This window comes from Lactuca sativa, chromosome 7 (assembly GCF_002870075.4).
Source record: "Lactuca sativa cultivar Salinas chromosome 7, Lsat_Salinas_v11, whole genome shotgun sequence".
NCBI classification, from domain to species: Eukaryota; Viridiplantae; Streptophyta; class Magnoliopsida; order Asterales; family Asteraceae; genus Lactuca; species Lactuca sativa.
In genome coordinates this window covers 151,473,359-151,495,803 of record NC_056629.2, presented here as the reverse complement: position 1 = coordinate 151,495,803, position 22,445 = coordinate 151,473,359, and positions in this window count along the sequence as shown.

The following is a 22,445-nucleotide window of genomic DNA, read 5'->3' as shown; positions in this document are numbered from 1 at the left end:
ATCTCAAGCGCATGGATTATTAAGGGTTTCTTCAATATTTAAGCACCTTAACTCTCACTTTAGGGCATCCTCTTTAGCCTCCATCTTCCCAAAACGAAACCCTAGCTCCTCTTCCATGGTTATGAATTTGGTGGATTGATTTTGATGTGGTTCCTCTTGTCTTAGTGAGGATTATGAAGAAAGGAACTCGTTCTTGGTGCAATCAAGAATAGAGTAATACTAGATCGATCAGTTTCTCCAAGTTTCTGGACATTTGGAGGTAAAAAGCTTGCACCTTAAACTTATTCTTTCATTGTTCATGTTAATGGTCTCAAATGAGTTGTTTTGGTCCTTTCTTGGAAGCTATTAGAGTTTAGGGAAACTCTAGAGCTTAATATGGGACTCTTGTGGTCATGGACTTCTGTTAATGGAGAAAAAGGGGTCTTAGCTTGAGTGTTATTGGTTCCATGTTCAAGTATTGGTCATATTATGAGCTGACTTAGGATTTAAGATGGAGTCCTAATTGATAAAGTTAGAAACTTTATCCATTAAGTCGTTAGGAAGAAATGGATTGGGTAGTATGACCTTTGATCTATAATGATTCAGCTCTTAATGAGGGAAATGGAATTCGGCAAGTGATCACAACATGGCCAATGGATAACCATGACGTGGTGAAGTTTAGAGTCGCGACTGTTTTGTCTTGGCATTTCCAAGATGCGGCCAAGAAGAGCCCACGGTGTGGCAAAGCCCTGCATGTTGACTGTTTGTCTTGAGATTTCCTCGATGTGGCCAAGGAAGGCCCATGTTGTGGTTTTGGTTTGAATAGATTTATTGTTGACTTTCGACCATTTTAACTTAGGGTCAAACTTGTAGGATTTTTGTTACTTATTGAGAATTTATCTATCTTGGTTTTAGCAAGTGCGCGGGATTTCTCAATATAATTAATTATTGTGTTGTTGGGCTTCTCCGATTCTGTGATTCAGGCGAGTTTCCTCACTAAACTATGTATTACAATGTATATCCTGGTATGTTAGGATATAGGAGTAGTGGTGTGCGGGTTAGAATACCAGTATGATAGTGATCGTCTAGTAGAGTGCCCTAGGGGCTATATGTAGTCACATAGGATAACTTGAGAACTCTTGATATAGACTTTCTTTTATGTACTTTGTTTGGTTGTGTCTCTAGAGTGGGATCACTTGTTCAACTGTCTATCTCACCTCTAATTACATATAGTTATACATTCCTTGGAGATCTTCTAGTAGCGATATAGGGTGTTGTATGATCCATGGTTTACGGTAATGAGCTATGAGACAACTAGAATAGGGGTACCAATGTTTATATATTACTTGATTTCTTATTTGTTACATCTATTGAAATATTAAGGTGGGTTGGGTTGAGGCGGTCCTGCTTTGTGTTGAAGGCCAGCATTCTCGAGTGGGCCAGTGGTGTGTTGTAGGCCAATAGTGGGCCAACTATATGTTGAGAGAGAAAGAGAGCAGACCGGGTAACTAGAGATCCTGTGAGGCAGGATAGTTAGACTGTAGGATCAGGAATGGCCTAGGCAAGTTGTATGCCGTGTAAGGTCGGCCATACAAACTTAAGGCTAATATGTGTGCATGCATTGTATGTATATTGTGGTTTGTGATATTTTGGGGGAACACACTAAGCTTTGGCTTAGATTTGTTGATTAAATGTTTTTTAAGTACCAATGGTGACCGTAGGAAGGCGAAGGCGTGACTATACAATTCATCAATAACTATGGAGATTCTGCATTTTTTATATTACTCTAATTTTCAAATAATGTATTTTGGAACATATGGTTTCTTAACTTAGATTCTATAAATGTGATGTTTTACATTAATTAAAAACTTATTTTTTTGTTAAAATGGGACGTTACAAGTTGGTATCAGAGCCTTGGTTTGAGGGGTTTGGAGAGACACTTTTGTAAATCCAAACTCAAACTAGGATCCAAGAATTTTCACAAAACGGTTTGAAAAAACGTTTTTTTATAAAATGGTTGGATTATAGACATGGACACGGTCTCTTGTCATGTTCTTCTTTGATTATATGCTTGGGATTGAGAACATGGAGCTCTGACTCAACCTCAGTTTTACAAGGAGATGTGACATATACAGTTAGCCAGAGCCCGTACATGAAAGTGATTCCCAAAATACCCATACTTGTTATATTTGTTGAATTTGAACTCGCTGATATGTGAATTTTTAGAAATACATGCTAATGGAGAGGCTGAGGATCTCTTCAGGAACTGTATGATAGTATTGCCTTACTACTATGACGCCTTATAGCCTAGGGATCTTCTTGTTATGTGCTACTTGATAATGTTATTGCTTGGTGTATGTTGAACAATTGTATACGATTAGAATTATATAGCCCTAGAATGATTGACTTAGCCTTATCTCATGTTCCTTGTTTAGTTATGGGCTTAGGGTAGAGTCTTTTATCCGACAGTCGCTCTGATCATGTATTATGTACAACTAGCATGCATAAGGCAACCTGTACACAAGAAGAGCGATTGAGGAGGATCTTAGGAGGAGCACCTAGGAAGTTAGTTACGAATCTTAGGAACATGTGGGTGTTAGTGCACCTAGCGGTGGTATAGTGCAGTGACTTAGGGCCTTGATATGAATTCTAAGTCAACAGTACGAATATGTGTTGAAGGTAGTATGGGCCTGTACTACTAAAAGTACATGATCCATATGAGAGTCAAATGGAATCTTGAGGCTACTAAGGGACTAATAGGTGAAGGTTTTATGTGTTGCGCATTGTGCCTTGATGTTCACCTTTTGATTGTGTGTTTTAGTATGGAGGCTATCAGAGGTTCAGGATCTGGTGTTGGCTGCATAGAGAGTTCGGGTCTGAGTGATGAGGAGATCCCTGAAATCATTGCACATAGAGGTCGGTTAAGAACACGCAAAATAAGGAGTTTGAAGGGTGCTATAGCATGGTCACACAAGTTGTCGCTGTCTCAACACCTGCACTCATAACCGCTGCATGATTTTAGAGAGACATGACGATGTAGTACCTGGAGTTCAATAATACGAAGCCTTCAGAGTTTTGGGGCGACAAGGACCCACTTATAGCCTTCAGATGGATATCCCACGTGGATGGATGTTTCTATATGTGTTCGTATTCCTAGTACCATAAAATTAAATTTGCGCTAAATCTTCTTTGCTGGGGTGTGAAGGATTGGTGAGAGTTTGTGACCCATATCTTTTCACATGTAAAGCAAGCCACAGTGACGTGGGAGTAGTTTCTAGAGATGTTTCACATAAAGTATGTTCAACTTGTGGAGAGAGGGCGACCAGAACATGAGTACATGTAGCTCAAGTAGAAGACTCAGTCGGTGATAGAGATCACCAAGATGTTTACAAAGAGAGCCCTTTTCTGCCCGTAGTATGCTGCTTCGGAGTAGGTGTGGTGACTATGTCGACTGCAGGTATGTTTTCGATTTATTTTATTTATATGTTGAATTTATGAGTTAAGCTTTGATTTTGGAAGTGATCTTCTAGATGAAAGTTATCTTGTGTATGCAAATTTCTTGATAGTGTTACGAGGTCCTCAGTGGACTGCATTGTTCTTGTGACTTAGACTCAAGGATATCTTCACTATTTCGGTTATTTGCTCAAGGAATGAATAGGTAATGCTTCATTTGGTTCCAGTTAGAGCTTTTGTCTCGTTTGGGCTGAATTCAGATGATTGGTATACTTCAAGTGGGGGAGAGTGGAGATTCCATAGTAGAAGGAATTCGTGCCAGAACACAGTTTTTAGCCAGATTGTTAAAGCTAAAGACTATCATGAATTGCTTAATCGTATGACTTTCGCACATAGGTTAATAGCCAGTTGTTGAATTCATTTCAAGATGTCTTAGTTCAAGGTATGTTAGTATTCCATAGGTCGTCATCATGCTTTAGGGTCCTAGGATGTTAGGAGCTCAGGTTGAGGGTTACGAGGGGGACTTCATTATCGTTTCTTGTTTGATTGGGACCTGGAGGTCTGAGTCATGACCCAAACATCTGATAGGGATACTTAGGTTTTGTAGGATTGATGTGAGTCTATGTTAGGCTGGGAGAGATGATAATGATTATAAAGGTCGGGGGTAATCCCGATAGCTGTTGGTGCTTAGTAGATCGAAGGTAAACCCAAGAGTTGTTACTGGTTAGCGGATCAGGGGTAAGACCGAGCGCTGTTAGTGGTTTGCAAAATGGGGGTAAGCCCAAGAGATGTTAGTGTTTAGTGGATCAGGAGTAACACCGAGAGCTGTTAGTGGTTAGCGGGTTAGGGCTAAGCCTCAATGTTGATAGTGGATAGTAGAGTATGATTGTTAGAGCCGAATAGGAATATGGTCTAGTTTAGTATTTGATCGATAGGTTTTCATTCAAGTTTCATTAGTATATTTTTTATACAGGGTTATTGATGACCTCATTTAGCCACGGGTTTCATATCCTGCTTTCCAGTAGGACGGTGAGTGGCTTAAAATATCTCAGACTGATCAAATCTATAGATTTTTGGTCAGCATGGTTGATTTATAGGTTAGTTTCCTCTTTTCTTGATGGGCTTTTGCTAATATTGTTGTTGGTACGTCAGTGTGTGTGGTTGTAGGCTATGACATTTGGGTGTAGGTTCCTTTTTTCAGTTATTTAGAAAACATCGTTGTTGGGTTTTGAGCATTCTAACACTCCTAAGTGTATATGCAACCTTAAATACTTTAGATCTATGTTTTCTCTATTATACATGCAATTATGAAATTTCCAAGGTATTCATCCTAACTAGCAAAATAACATTGATTCATATGAATATATTAAGTTAGAATTACAAACCTCTTTGACGTAGAATGTCTTCATGAGGCTTGAGTGCCTAGTGCCCCAAGTGTGACACCTCAAATGGTTCACACAACACCATGAACACTTGGAATAACCTTGAGAATAAGGATACTTGGTTCTCTCTAGAGAAATCGGCTAGCCCTCATAGTGTACCCACACTAGTGCCAATTTCACCAACCAAGGACCTCTTTATATAGTGTGGAGATTAGGGTTAAACCCATGACCTTTCATTTCATATGATCCATGGGTTAAACACTCCATGTACTATCCATGAAAGCTCAGCCCAACCTAAATGAACTTGGCCCACCACACACACACACACACACACATATATATATATATATATATATATATATATATATATATATATAAGAGTCCATATTGAATTAGTTCCTTTTGATCACTTAATTAATTATAAATTAATTATTGATCAACACTAATTAAATAATATGATTATATATTAATATATTAGAACTTATAATATATTAATATAAATCACTAGTATCCTTTTTCCTCATCTTGTCTATCCAATTGTCCCGATGCCATGCAACCTAAATGGACCATGCCTGGTCAGGTCAAGTCCTACTAATTATAGTTATGGACTTAGACATTAATCTAACAGTCTCCTACTTCGATAAGTCTAAAACTATTATTGTGTATGACTTCAAGAACTGACTGGCAATTGTAGCTCTCAAAAGCTTCTGTCAAACTCTGACCTAGCCGATGATCTCTGACCTTTGTCAATGAGTTGTCCATTAGATAAGGGATCATATATTCCTCCACTCTAGATATCATATGGATTGAGACATGGATTATAAATCATTCTCTCTGTCCATCTGTTGATTCCCGATTTCCGATTCATGATGACTGACTGATTGAACAAATCAAATCAGTCCTGGCTTAGCCAAGCACTCACATGTATCATCATTAAATCATCGAGGGGCCCGTAGATATTGCTTTTATCCCGAAGGTAAAAGGAATGGATAAACTTCAACTCATATGGCTTGTTCTACTACTTGTTGAATGTCACACCCCGAAACAAAAGGCAGAAACATTTCGGGGCGGAGGTGACGTCATGCGTAGTATCACAACCAATGTACATAGCAAGCATAGTAAACACAACCATTACATTGCATAGAAATATATTTACATTTGTTTGAAAAAAAAGTGAGATAAGTTTGATACATATACATCATATGGAAAAAAATACAGACAAGACTTCTATACTCTCCGTCTTCTCCAAAAGATCGCGGGATACCTGTCTAATGAGAACCTGTGAATACAAGCAGTTTTAAAAATATCAGCATAAAGCTGGTGAGTCCATAAACATGTTTTGTGAGGAAAAATCTGATTATTAAATCTTATGAAAACACTTCATTTCCTTTGATAAAGAATGCAGTTATATCGAAAACCATAAATTCTGAGTTATGAAATACATATGCATGTTTCCAAGAAAATCCCATACTTTCTAACATGTTTGTCGATTTCCATAAGAAAAACTCTAATTATCACTGGTATGATAAGAAAACCATAAGTTAAGATCCATGGAGTACCCTCCAGTACGAAAGTACGTAGTTTTAATACATAAAACTATAGATTAAGAACCCTGAAATACCATTCAGTACGAAAGTAGGTAGTTTTAATACATAAAACTATAGATTAAGAACCCTGAAATACCATTCAGTACGAAATTAAGTAGTTTTAATACATAAAACTATAGATTAAGAACCCTGAAATACCATTCAGTATGAAAGTAGGTAGTTTTAATACATAAAACTATAGATTAAGAACCATGAATTACCATTCAGTACGAAAGTAGATAGTCTTATTACATAAATAAGACTATAGAAGACAGAAAGAAATCCGTGAATAAAGCTAATTAGTTTAATACGTATTGTGAGTCGTACAACCATACTGATTTGACCCGTGACCTCCTTGACGTTCTTCAGGCGTCGAACGATATCCGAAATTTGTCACCCCAGGCGTGCCCGCCTAACTGTTATTCTCCCTAACCCACAAGTTCAAGGTCACTCAAGCCCTATTGGCAAGCAAGGTCTATGTCTGATCGCATCTTGGAGATAAAGCCACATATTGACAAGTCGGGAGAGTTAGGTGTCAAAGTCTTGAGAAAGTTGGATGACTAATCACTTTCTATGTCACATAGTGAGTCCCTTTTGGACTACTATGGAACATACTATGACATGACCCTTAATGATGTTATCTTATTTGCTTGGTGCTTCTAAATCAGCAATGATTAGGAGGACTAGTAAAGCAAATTTGATTTGAAGATCAACTTCCCAAAACTTTATGGACATTGACAATGGTGAAAATGGAAATCCAGAAAAAGCATTCTCTTTCCAATGGAAAGGGATCGGCCATAGTCAACTCGTTTGACCAAATGGTAAAGAGAAATGCTAAGTCTGTGATAGTCCCATGTACCATTACCACAGAGTCCATAAGTTAAATTGCCAAAGGAAGGGACATTAATTGCGAAGCTGCCAATTTTTACATAAGGATGTTAAAGTCAATAAGTTTGACTCTACTTTAGGTAAAGTCCACTATCTAACTCTGTTACGTTTCTATTCTGAGATTCTTGATACATGATGTGAGTGGGTCACGTGTTGATGTTTTAAGAATCAAAGAAAAGTGAAGAAACTTAAACAAAGAATATTTTGAATCTAATCGCGTAGATGGATTTCTATCGCATAGTTTGAAGGTCGGATTCTTGAGTTACTTCTTAGGAGTTATGATATATTGCTTAGGAATAGATAACAACAAAGTTGTTCTTTGGACTGTAAGGATAGTTTTTCTACAAAGTTTTTAAAATAAAAGGAAAAATTTTGATTTTATTTATTTTAAAATATCCTTAGAATGCCATTTGTGAAAAAACTTTGTTGCTTATATGATTCCATTGATAGCAATATTGGAAATATGGATTTGATTCTTTCATTTGTGTTAGTGTCTAAATTTATCAAATAAGGAAAGATTCTCATCACCCAAGTTTCAGTTGGATAGAAACTTGGAATCATGCAAGTTGTATGATGAATGAGAACTTTCAAGCATCGGAAAATTAAGACTAATTCCTTGTTCACATGTTTATGTGAGTCAAGTAAAGGACCAAAGGATCAAGTACACATTCTTGTGCACTGGTCAAGTCCACCACAAAAGATCGATAAGACTATTCGTCATAATTTACTAAAGCTTAGTAAATATGGTTATACTTATACGCTTAAGTGTAACTCTGAGACATTGGAAAAGGTTCCAATGTATGGCAGAGCGAATAAGAAGAATCAACTATGGTAGAAAGATAAAAGTTTCTCAACTCTAAAAAGATGGGAAAGTACTTTAGTATCATGTTTGTGATCATCAATGATTTAGAAATCATATCACAATTAGTCCTCTAAGGTCATCTTAGTGCATTCTTATGGCTAAGAAAAAGGAGGCATGATTTGTTGAAGTGGTTAAATCAAGAAGATGAGTCATGCTTCGTTCCAAAAACAATTCTTAGAGTTATACTCCAAGATTGTAATTTGAGTGACACATCTTAAAGAAGGTTTACTAACACTAGTCAAATGTAAGAGTAAAAGGTTTTCTACTCTTGTACATTTGAAATTAGAAAGCTGTGATGTTTTGGATAAAACAAAGACCAACTTAGGCCAATTGTGTGTAGTGTTAGTCTTGATTAGAATCCACACTATCTCTAGAATATCTGACAAGAAAATCTTATATGTCAAGGAGACAGTGGGAGTCTTAAAGATCTTGAGATTCTCAAGAACTAATCAAGAATAAAAACCTGAAATTCACCACTAGCACACGACTAGAAGTTTATAATCTATCGTGTTGACATTTCTATGCCCATTCCAGTAAAGTTGGCTATACATTTGAGTTCTACATGTTCTCAGTTGTTTGCATAACTACTTGGAAGCAATGGTAGACCCTTGTGCTAGCAGATGGCAAGAAATTAAGACTGCATAACTTCAATCCATATGAGTTTGGATTTGTCACTAACCTTGTCTTGTGATTATGGTTTTGACAAATTCACTTGGAAAGGAACACATACACCACTAAAATCTAAAGGTCATAAGGTTTCTCTTCGATTCATGAAAATGATGGTGAGGAAACCCTTCGACCAAGTAGATTTTAAATAGATAGCAATCTTTGCATTCTCAAAGTCATTAGTAGAGCACACTAACATGGACTTATGAGAAATAGCAAAGGTCTAAACAATTGAGACTATGATTATGAAATCCCTTTTCATAGTTCTAAAATTGTTTAGACGCACTTGTTAGCTATCTAAGATAAGGTGTATGATTTTGATAAAGTCTTATGAAGGCAATCTCGTCTTAGAAATCTGAACCTTGGTAAGAAAGTAAGTAAAGTATTGACTTCTAGAAGTTCAGCTGATTTCTAAGTACATGTCAAAGCTAGTGGGAGCATAAGTGTTATGCTAATAATCATCATGTTAGTGGGATCATGATAATTATGCTAAAGAATTGCAAGTTAGCAATGTTAATTATAGAAAAAAAAAGTTTCAATTCGTGAGGTTGCATGGGTTGAAAAAGTTGTTTTGCTATAATTAAGGGAGAGGAGATTATACTTCATTTCAATTCTAAAAAGCTTATATTGAGTTTATAATCATTCTAAAGAGCTTATATTGAGGTTTTAATCACCTTTAGTCAAGAATATATATATATATATATATATATATATATATATATATATATATATATATATATATATATATATATATATATATGAATTTCATGTTGGATTGGTTCAACTTAAGAAAATTCTATATATTGCGTTCTCAAATGTCGATTATGATTACAACATCCCTTTTCATAGTCAAATTTTGAGAATATGGCAAAACAAAAATTATTATGGCAAAAGAATGGTCTAGAACCATGTCTTTATATGAAACATCATGAATCCTATCCCATTTACTTTGGGTACAAGATCGATTACATGTGCTATAATATTTATCCTTTCTGAATTTTCCAAATGCCTTGGGGCATTAAGGAGGAGAATGTCTAGAATTGGATATTACTAAAGTGATTAAGCAATTGTCAAGGGAAATCTAAGGTTTACCAAAGATTGGTTGCACAAGGACAGTTGGAAGTATACTGTTAATATTGGAAGAACCATATTGACATAGTCTGAAAAGAGGCAACTCTTGTTCAGAAGTGGTAGTCAAAATGGGAATATAGAGTTGTCTTCATAGGTGGAAGCAATCTGTGAATTCTTAAAGAAACTTAATGCAAGAAGCATGTTCAAAGCAATACGCTTTGAATCTGAGACATCGTTTCCGTGTGATTGCTCTCCATTGGGATACTCTGTAATGATTGTTGCCAAGCCTTTATGGTTTTGTGCATAATCATTACAAGAGGAACAATGCATATAAGTTTAAAATCTAAACAGATTTCGATAAATGATAGGAATTTAGAATTCTTACATTTAAGACAAGGATTTGGGAGTGTGAAAAGAAAATCATTGAAATTATGTTCAATTGATCTAGTTCACAAAGAAAAGGATCATAGACAAAAATAGGGTTCATACTTGGTGTATGACAAAGCTATTGTTTAGAAAACATAGTGTACATGCTTGGAGCATGGGTCACCTAGTGTTTTAATTCTAGTATAAAGTTGATAAAACCGAAACAATGAATAATGAGTAATCAGTATGGTGACAAATAGAAAGTGTTTTATTTATATTAATAGGGTTTGATACCATATTAGATTCATTTATTCTTGTGTTTCACTTTGCATGTTTTGACTTCCATAATAACTAGGTTATTCTTCCAGAATGACTAAGTTATTCAAACTATCCACAGTCAGCCATATGTTGGAAGTAGATATGAATCAAGACTATCATGGGTTGGCTTGTAGAGGTGCAAGGTGGATAAAGTTGTGCTACAACACTCATGAGTGCTCATAAGTTCTGAGTATTGGATTCAACCCGCGCTCATTTGAATCACTTCATGGATTTTATCACGAGTGATCCCGAGATGATAATATCTTATATTCTTCAAATCTAGAGATATGAGTTGTTACTATGAGTTGGTTATACATTGATTGCATGAAAACGCATTGGTAACTCGATGTTATAAAACGTGCTTTTGTGTATGATTCAACAAGTAGTAGAACAAGCCATATGAGTCGAAGTTTATCCATTCCTTTTACCTTCGGGATAAAAGCGAGATCTGTGGGCCCCTCGATGATCTAATGATGATACATGTGAGTGCTTGGCCAAGACAGGATTGATTTGATTTTTTCAATCAGTCAGTAATCATAAACCGGAAATCGGGAAACAACAAATGGATAGAGAGAATGATTGATAATCCATGTCTCAGTCCATATGATATCTAGAATGAAGGAATATATGTTCCCTTATCTAATGGACAAGTCATTTACAAGGTCAGTGTTCGACAGCGGCTTTAAGAGCTACGATTGCCAGTTAGGTTTTGAAGTCATACTTAATAATAGTTTTAGACTTATCTAAGTGGGAGACTGTTGGATTAATGTCTAAGTCCATAACTATATTTGGTATTTACTTGACCCGACCTGGCATGGTCCGTTTGGGTTGCACTTCAGCGACACAATTTATATGGATAGTCTTTTGAGAATAGTATATTTATGATTTATATTAATATATTATAATTTCTAATATTAATATGAAATCATATTATTTAATTAGTATTATGTGATGAAAAGGAACTAATTAAATATAGACTCTTATATATATATATATATATATATATATATATATATATATATATATATATATATATATAATGGGCCAAGTTCATTTAGGTTGGGCTAAGTCTTCATGGATAGTCCATGGAGCTTTAACCCATGGATCCAAGGAAATGGAAGGTCATGGGTATTAGGGTTTAACCCTAATCCTCCATACTATATAAAGAGGCCTTTGGCACAAGAAATGGCACTAGTGTGTGAGGACATAAGAGTTGGCCGATTTCAAGTGTGCATGATATTCTCTCAAGGTCTTCCAAGGTGTTTTGGTGATTTGTGATTCCACTTGAGGCTTCCACACTATTGGGGTTAAGCTCTTAAAGCACTAAGGAAACAACCACAATAAAAAGGTATGTCATCTAACTAGTACTTTGTAGTATAAGAGCTTCATAATATGCTAGTTTGGATTAAAGCCTTGGAATGTTCTTATTTGCATGTATGATAGAGAAAACATAGATCCAAGGTTTATAGGGTTGCATGTACACCATAGGAGTGTTAGAATGCTCAAAACCCAAAAAATACTTGGTACGAGTGTGATTCGGTGTGAAAGGTAGTAGAGGCCTACACTACTGGAAGCATAGGACTCGCACTTGGATCAGGGAAAGTCACAAGGTTACCAAGGAGCTAGTAACTGATTCCATTTTATTGACGTATGTCGTTACCATTGATTTGGTAATTACTAAAAAGATGATTATTATGCTGACCCTAGTGGTCATAGCAAATCGAATCCAACTAAGACGAGTATGTTATGTAGTTCAGAGAACCAAGATCATGTAGCATCCGACTTAAGCCAAAAGTTTGAAGCAATCAAGAGATCTATTGTGGTCGTTGTTAAAGTAAGAAGCTTGTATCTAGAAGTGCTACATATTAAAATGTGATTATACCACATTAGGACATGAAGGAACGTATCATCCAATCTGGAATCTAACTAAAAAAGAGCTGAGTCTTAGCGTTGCATCATACGATGTGAGGTCATTAGAACATGACCCGTCGGTCTATTATGGTAGTCGAAGGAAAGAAATTACTTTAAGCCTATTAAGAAGGACAAGGAGTTTCCAATGAGAATCTATTTTGTAACCCGAAGGTTACGATTGAAAGTCCAACATAGGATAAAGACCGGGTGCAAGATTGAGCACCACCTGCAGTCATGAAGTCGAAGAGTTAGATACTTATTCGAAGGAACATAGAAGTTACAGTTATTACCGAGGATGAAGAGATAATGTATGGAGTCATTATACAAGCCCTGTTTAGTTGATTATTTTGGGATGTAATCATTCTAAGGGGGAGATAATTGTAACGCCCATAGTTTTGGCCTAGTCAATTTTGACACAATAAGCGTCAAAAATGAATTTTTTGATTGAATATTATTTTGAATGAATAATATTAACCAAGTTATAGTATATGTCACAAGGTTTCCGTACATAACAAGAATGCCAAAATCCGAGTTGTAATGAAGAAGTTATGGCCATTCAAAGTTTTAAGGCTAAACCGGCACGACACCGCGTAATGTAAGAAGTGAATTTTTGATAATAACTTTTTAGTCTTAGGGATCTAAATGAAAGTTGTAGCATATGTTAAATCGAGAGTATCCATAAAAAGAACGCCCTAATCTGACTTTGTAAGAGGAAGTTATGATTTTTCTAGAATTTGGCATAGCAGTATGTAGCCCATAATTTGAATTTTAGATCGATCAACTTTTAGCCGACACAATCTAAATGAGAATTAAATATCTCATCAATAAGAGTCAACGACATAAAGACAATCGAAAATGGAGTCCGTATGTAGAAGTTATGAATTTTACACGATCGTTAACCAATTTAATCTTCTCATATAAATAAATGTAAAATCGGTCAAAATTAGCCAATGGAGGCCAAAGGAGAGTTGTAGATCTTGTCAATACCTACACGTGGATACAAAGAACGTCAATACCTACGCGTGGATACAAAGGTTTGAGTTTTCAAGCGTTGTTCCTATGCAATCTGATCCTTTTTCTCACAATTGATATCAGAGATTGAGTGGTTGTCCTTTGAATTCAAAAGAACAGATAGTTGATTTGAGATTACAATGGTATTTCAATCATTTCTGTGTTCAGGATAAAAGTTCTTCTATATACCACTTTTGCTCAAGATATCTTAACTTTAATGGCTACTTATAATTCTCAACAAATGTAATCAATGCAAATAGCAAATAGCGTGGGTTACCCTACACGTGCCCCACTTCTAGTTGTTGAAGAGTATGACCACTGGAAAGTCAAAATGGAAAGATTTTTACTTGGAAAAGAAAAAGGTGAATCTATTTGGAGATCCATTAAAGAAGGTCCTCATGTTCTGGTTCTAACAATTGTTGGAGATGCTGGTACAACTCTCATGGGACAGGATAAAGAACGTCAAGCATCGCTCACTGCTGATGATCTTAAAAAGCTGCATGCAGATCAAGTTTCCTTTTCTGAAATGGTGTTTGGTGTTCCACCTTCTCTCTTTGTGCACATTAAACTGTGTAAATCGGCAAAAGAGATTTGAGACACACTTCAAGATTTGTTCGAAGAACGAGAGAACAGGAAGGATAAGCGTCTAACCTCGGTTGTCAATGAGTTCAACACTTTCACTACATCACCGGGTTAATACGTTGCCTCAACCTCAAACCGATACCAAATCATCGTCAACAACATGACAACTCATGGGATAGTCCGTACCCCACTTGAGTACAACCTCAAGTGTATCAATAGCCTCAAAAAAGGGGTTGGGAAATGTGAAATCATGTCTCTAGGGTAATGGATCTCTAAAAAAGCTAAAGCTCTACCAAAATTTTGATGAGGTTCAAGGTCATGAATCGCATTTTTCACATACCCTACGTGAACTTACTGGAGGCCCTCTAGCTCTACTCAGTTCCTACGACCCACAAACTCCAAACCTTGTTGTTTCTCACCCTCTCTCTATTGTTGTTCCTTATATTCCTCATGTTCAACACTCACCTCCAACCATACCTGCTCCCACCACTAACAACTATCAATCAATGGGTGGCCTTAACTCTGAAGAAATGGACTCCGAACTCCATTTCCAATAGGAGTTTGCCTTACTTTCCATGAAATACAACCATACTTTCAACAAGCCATACAACAATTGTTTCCAAGCTCCTCACCAAAACAACCAATTCCAGACTCCTCACCAAAATAATCCTCAACCTTTCAACAAACCTTCAGAAAACCCACCATCCTACAAGCGTAACCTTCCTACACCAAGTCACACATCGGAATCATCACAAATTCCGAAGTTGGGAAAATCCAAGATTGTATGTCACAAATGTAGCCATGCAAATCATTTTTCCAAATATTTCTTAGTCGAATTCCCACAGATATCCATGATCAAGGACCCTGCTTACTATCCACTTTGAGCTCGAGAAATGGCAGAAAGTGAAAAGGCTTTTGTTACCACTGTATCAAGGGATGTAGAAGGGTATTGCTCATCTAGAGATGATGATGGCGTAACCACTGACAGGAACATGTGTCTTATGGCTTGACAAGAAATAAAATGTGATGAAGGCTACTGGTCATCTGGATCAGAAATAGATGGTGAAGATGCTGAGCCAATCTACTGCTACATGGCTACGAACGATCCACCTGGCAGAAGCATCATTCAACAGGTAAAATCTATGATTACTGATAATAATTTTGACTTATGTCTTTGTGAACCATATCTAACCCATATTCAATCAGATATGAACATCATTACAAAACCTATGAGTCAACAATAGAATCCAGTGAGAAGAACGAAAGTGAACTAAGTCGTCTTATATTACGTTATGGGGATAAGAAGTTGAAAATAGTCTTTAGAATGAGAGATTGTAATGTCACAAGATGAATGTATCATTCTTAAAGACAAAAGTGAAATCACTTATTCTGAAAGAAATGTTTGAATTTCTGACAACAAACATCTCAATGCTAAAATAGATGCTTTGCACAATTCCATTGAAATTCTTGAAGTAAATGAATGGATGACTCACCATTTTCATCATCCTTGGTCAAAAGCTCCTGGTCTCGGAAGCGAGTTTCTGAAACCTATTACTCGTCCCTTGAAGGAGTTACAAAACCTAACTTTTATGTGAGACGTTCCAAACATCAAACATACGGGCACCCCTGTCTCGCCTTTGTCACCCCTTCCTAAGACTTCTGACCAATTTACACCACTGATTTCTAAATTTTATCCTATAGTTGTCAAGTATCGCAATTCCACGCCTCTTCCGCCTCTGCTAAACCTAGAGTTGAATCGGACCTAAGAACCCCACTCTAGTATTCCAAACCCTGTCATTCAAAATCCGAACCACAACCCTCCTAACAACAAACTTGTTGAGGAAATTTTTCCGAAGACAACTGGACTTGAATTCTCTTAGTGTGTTTGGGCATCTTTAGATAGTGAAGTCGATGATTCATCAATCTCATGTGATTCTGAACCCTAAGTGATTTCCAAAACAAAGCTAGTTCTAACTAATCCTATGTCCAACAACCCTTCAGTAGGACAAACCTCTAAATCTTCACTTCATTCCAAAAGGAAACCCAAGTTGAATAAAAAAGATGTTGTTGATCCAAAGGTAGAAGCCCAGAAAGCTCACAAAAAAGAAGTTATGACGAGAAAAAAAAATCTAGATTCGTTGAGAACTCCAAAAAGAGTGTATCTCGGACTGCTCATTCATAAACTAAGAGTCAAAACACCTTCGCACCCACTAAGATCCTCAAGAGATCTACCCTTCCTTTCAAATCCATAGAACATAAGAAAGTGCTTAGTCATAATCTGCAAAAGTCCATTGTAAGCACTCAATCTAGTCGAACCAACTCTCCTCGGACAACTTCATATGTTTTCATAGCCAAATCTGATGGTACCATTTTCAAACCACAGCTTTCAAAATCAAATGTCTCGTCCACCAAAGCACAAGTTTTTGTAGAGTCGAATTTTATGGTAATATGTCGAAATCTATTTAATTGTACTCACCGTATATTTTGTTATATATTTACTAAGGAGTCATGTATTTGAAGCTTAACGTCTAAGCCTTAGTATTTTTTGTACTTTCAGTCTCCTATAAATAGGAGTTGGACATTGAGTAGATAGCAAGAGAGTGAGAGTGTGATAGAGTGAGTTCTGTCTTTTACTATCATTTTGTAACTTGTGTTAATTGGAAGTAATAGAGCTAAAGCCATAATTTATTTACTTCGTGTGTTTAATTGTGTTGATTCTACTCTAATTTGACTCTTATACTCGATTATCACTTCATCAATTGGTATCAGAGCAGGAATCCTTACTGCGATCTAATTTTGAGTTGAATCTCTAAGTTTTTGAGTCACTAGTTTGTCTCAAAAGTTTCCGCACTGTTTGATTCTGAAAATCATCTCTGATCGATAGTTTTAGTTCGATTCTGCGTTTGATTTGCATAATCAAGTAGTTGATTTTAATTTTCTAGATCGATTTATTCATTCAAATTCAAATTTATTCAAGATTTTTTGAAAAATCTCGTACATACGTTCATGGAGAATTTCAACATGAACACGATGACTTCATTATCTCATATTTTAGGATCTTCTATGAAGATTCTTATGTTGATTCTGGAGTATTATGATCAATGGGCTGATCGTATGGAGGACTATTTGAATGGATTGGATGAGGAACTTTGGAGTTGCATCACAGGAACTACTCACCCTTTGTCGAATGTTCAAAATATTGGTTCTGCTAATTAAACACCTACTGTTGATGATCAATCCACCAGGATGATGAAACATGAGAAACGCTGTCTGAGAGAATTGCAAGGTGTGTTGCCACCAATTGTTTACAATTACGTTCGTGGTTGTAAAACGGCAAAGGAGATTTGGAATACTATCAAGGAAAAATATCAGGGTAGTGAGAGGACAAAGATCAATTCAGTTAAGCTATGTCTTGTGGAACTAAAATATTTTAGACAAAAAGAAAATGAAACAATCGAAGTTTACTATGATCGTCTTAATGAACTGATCTATAGATGCAATCGTTATGGAATCACGAGGTCTGCTATGGAGCTCAATCTCACCTTCGTAATGGAACCTCGTAAGGAGTGGAGGAGTGTAAGCATGATGGTGAAGAATCAACAAATTATCGATACTTCATCTTTGAATGATTTGTATAATCATCTAAAAACTCACAAAAGTGAAGTGAATGAGATGGATGAAGAGTCGAAGCTTAGTTTGGTAGGGCTATTAGCTCTTGTTTCGAGAGTATCTGATAAAGAAGCAATTGAAAAAGTTGATTCTGATGATGAAGAAGGTTTTATCATGAATTCTGATGATGAGGCAATTTCTTTTTACATAAACAACAGAGTCAAGAAGTTTTTCAAGAAACCGATTAATCCTAAGGTGAAGGAGAATGAAGGGAAAGTAAGTTTTGTTAACAAGTCTGTGGGAGAAGAGAAAAATAAGTTTGAGATGAATGATGGGAAAGTGAATGAGGTCAAAGTTGAGAAGAAAATGAAGGGCAATTCAGGAATTGATTGTCATTATTAAAATGGAGCAAATCATTAAGCAAATGATTGTTTGCTTCGTAAGAAGGATGAGAAAAAGAATAAGGTCAAGGACGAAGCATACTATGCTGAGAAGTTGGAAAAGGTGTGTAATAAGGCGAAAGGTTTGTCTTTGGTTGCTAAAGGTGAAAATGAGGAAGAAGGAACATATCAGATCTGGTCATCAGGATCTGATGATGAAGAGATGTGTAATCCTACGCATGGAGCAATGTTCGTGATGCTGGAGGAAGATTCTGACGAAGAGGTAACTGGTGATTATTTCATGACCAAAAGTGCTGACAAATCTCCAATGACTACCAAGGTACATTCTATTCTTCAATCCTTCAATCTTCCTTTAAGTGAATATGATTCAGAAATAATTGCTTTTAATGATACTGTTGCTTACTTTGATTCAATTGTGGTGTCTGCTAGAAGCGAAGCTAACAAATTAAACATGCGGTTGTTAGAGACCCAGAAGCTACTAGATTTGAAAATAATCAAAATCGAGTGTTTAGAATTGCAGGATACAAATATTATGTGCGATAGGGATTCGCTAAATACTGATGTAAAACTATTGTTAGCCCAACGCAGCATATATTATAATTATGCTAAACGACTTTATGCTAAACTTACTCTATTGCATCATAGAAAGTTATTGTAATTCTGATATTAGCAAGGAACAACATAGAAAGTTATTGCCTATTGTAGTGTATGAGAGAGAGAAGGTTGATAACATTTCGTATGATTGTGAGAAAGCGATAGCTGAGTTTGACAAAATACCTGATAATAGATAAACATATGGAATAGTAAAAATTGACGAATATCTGGATTCAAAGGAATTAGTTAAAATTGTAAATAATACCTTGACCAAAAATGAGCAACTCAAAATTTTCAAAAAGACTGAGAATTCAACTTCTAATTATCAAACTAACTTTGACGATATTGAAGACAATTATGATAATATTAGCAAAATTAGTGATATTGAGGATGTTGATTGTTCTCAGTTGACTGTCATTGATCTTACATCAAAATCTAAAGGAAAATAAAAGTGTAAGGATGCGATGGTCAAGATTGATGTTGAAAAACCCTCAACTTCAAAAGTTTGTGATTTTGATCATGTGGATGTAAGAGATAGTCAGACAGATAGCAGTGATGATGAAAATGATGAAGAAATTCCATACAATAACATCTCATCAAACAAATATTCAAAAGAAATGGCAATTCCACGAATTGTTGTTGATTAGGGGTATGGCAATACTGAAAAATTCGAAAAGTGATGATTAACAAAGGAGCTCACTTTTTGGAAACAAATTCTGTGGTGCATCCAAACTTTAAGTGCACAGATGATATAGTATTTCCCAATCAAGTATTTGTTACTACTGGGAATGTTGAGAAAGTTAAACCTGAGTTCAAGAATATAGTCGAAGAAGATAACAAGAAAACAACTGATGAATGATTGTTTTCAAATCAAAGCATTGTCGAAAATAATCTAACTAAGAATTCATATGTTTTTGAAAGAAAAAAACCACAACGAACATGGGTCAAAAAATAAAAAGTTGTGAAAGAAGATACAAAACACATTGTTGTGGAAAATGAAAGTGTTGTCAAATTAAATTCAAAAGAATTCAAAGAACAAATTGAAATGTTTTGAAAAGAAAATGCAATCTCAAAAAGACAAGCACGAAAGAAAATTTTCTGGCAAAATGTTGAGTCTTGCAAGAAACAAAATGGTTTGACATTGAAAACATTTGAAAGCGCAAAGTCTAAATATGCCAAGACAATGTCTTCATCTTCTTCAGACAAAAAGAAAAGTTTTGTTCAATCAAATAAACCAAAGTCTGAATTATATTCAAAAACAAATTTTTCGACAGAACAAATTACAACATTTTTCACAAATGTCAATAATACATCAAAGAGATTTCAGAATCGTTCTTTAGTAAATCATTCTTTTTCAAATCCACAACAAAGACATTTTCAAAAACAAACCTTTCAAAATCAACTAAGATGTTTTCAAAATCGATTTTCTAAACAAAACAAATGTGGAAACTAAAGTTCAAAGTCGAAAAGTTGAAAAATCTCGTCCAAAATCGAATGTTGATTTTAATCTACAAAAACCAAATTTTCCAAATCCTTAAGAAAAAACAAACATAAAAGTTTCATATACAAAAGGGTTATCTAGTGAGAAAAACATTGACCATTGGCTTGATGGCAGAGGAAGAATGTATCAATCAATGAAAAATTCTCAACAACAAATTTGGAAAGCTTATGAGAAATATGTGAATTCTTCGTCAAATGAAAGATTGTCTTCGAAAGAATCGAATGTTTCAGTAAAATCTTGGAAACCAGTTTCAAAAGGAAAGCATGTTCAAACACAACTTAAGAAGACGAAGGTTTATGTCAATGACAATCCTATACCATCGAAAACTTATGTTTCGGTTCCATTACCAAATGATGAAGACTTAATTGATAGTCTCAAATCAAAATTTCATGATTGGGTTAAAGGTTCATCATTACATTCTGTTTTTAAAACTAATTTTCAATGACCCAAACAGCCAAGGGTACCTAAATTCTTTCAATGATTGCAGGTGCTGTGTGATGAGCAATATGATGAGAAATGGTACATGATAGTGGTTTCTCACGTCACATGACTGGAAGAAAGGATAATTTGAGAGATTTTCGAAGTTTGGAAAATGCTGGTGTTGTGAAGTTTGGGAATAATCACAAATGTCAAGTGAAAGGATACGACAAAGTAACGAATGGACAGTTCACTGTAAGTCGTGTTGCTTATGCCGAAGGTCTTCAACATAATTTGATAAGTGTTTCACAACTAGTTGTGGGCACTGGCAATCAAGTTGTGTTTAACGAAGAAGGTAGTATCATTTCAAAGGTTGGAACGAACAAAGTGTTGTTGAAATCAAAACGATATGGCGATATGTTTACTCTTGATCTTAAACCTATTGTTGTGACACCTTCAGTTTGTTTACTTTCGAAAGCTACATCTGAAGTTAGCTGGTTGTGGCATCGTTATTCTCACATTTAAATTTTCAAAATTTGAATAAGTTAGTTGTTGATGATCTTGCTTGAGGGTTACCAGTATTAAAATTTGACAATGATACCTTATGTGCAGCTTCCGAACAAGGAAAACAACATCTGAAAACACATCCAATTGTGATAAATTCGAAAATTGTTGAAACGTTGGAACTACTTCGTATTGACCTTTGTGGACCATCAATTGTTGAAACTCTCAACAAGAAACGCTACATTTTGGTTATTGTTGATGTTTTTTCATGATTTACTTGGGTGTATTTTCTTAGGTTAAAATCTGAAGTCGCTCAAACAATGATTGATTTTATCAAGAAAATTCAGACCAGTCTGAAAAAGAATGTTCGAAAAATCAAAAGTGATACTTCTGAGTTTAAAAATAATGTGTTGGATTCATTCTTAACTGACAAAGGCATTTCACATAACTTTTCATCACCATATACACCACAACAAAATGGTGTGGTTAAACGAAGGAATAGATCTATGTGCGAAGCTGCATATGCGAATTTACTTCAATACCTATGGGCAGAAGCAGTTTCTACAGCTTGTTTTACCTAGAATCATTCTTTTATTCATGGTCGTTTCAATATCACTCCGTATGAAATTATAAATAACCGAAAAGCAAATGTTAAATTGTTTCATGTGTTTGGTTGCAGATGCTTTATAATGAATTTCAAGGATAATCTTTCAAAATTTCAAGCTAAGGCTGATGAAGGAATATTTTTGGGATATTCACATAATTCGGTTGCATACAGAGTTTTGAATAAACGCACACGAAAAGTCGAAGAAACATTTAATCTCACTTTTGATGATTATTATGTGAAACAAGTTGAAAAATCTTTCGAATAAAAACCAATTCTTAATGAATCAAATGATGAAACTGAAATTTCAGTTTTTTCTGATTTTGATTGTTATTTTATTTTTGGTGTTCTAAATAGAGCTACAAATGCTGAAGTCAATGCCGAAGATAATCAAATCCATGAATCTTCGAAACATTCTGATGATTCGAACAACACACCATCTTCACATGTTAATGGCGAAAGTATGCTAGATGCACAAATGGAGGGGGAGCACTTATCTACACCTTCAAGTGTTGAGGAGGAGCATTCTTTCGAGGGGGAGAATGAAAGTTTCGAGGGGGAGCATCAGAATGATAATAATAACGAAAATGGACATAATGATATTGATATAATAATTCTTGATCAAAATGATGATAATATTTCTATTGCCGGTTCTGAAAATGAAGAAATATATGAAGATGCACATTTAGAATTTGATCCAGCATATCCAGCACTAGAAAAATGGACGAGAGATCATCCAA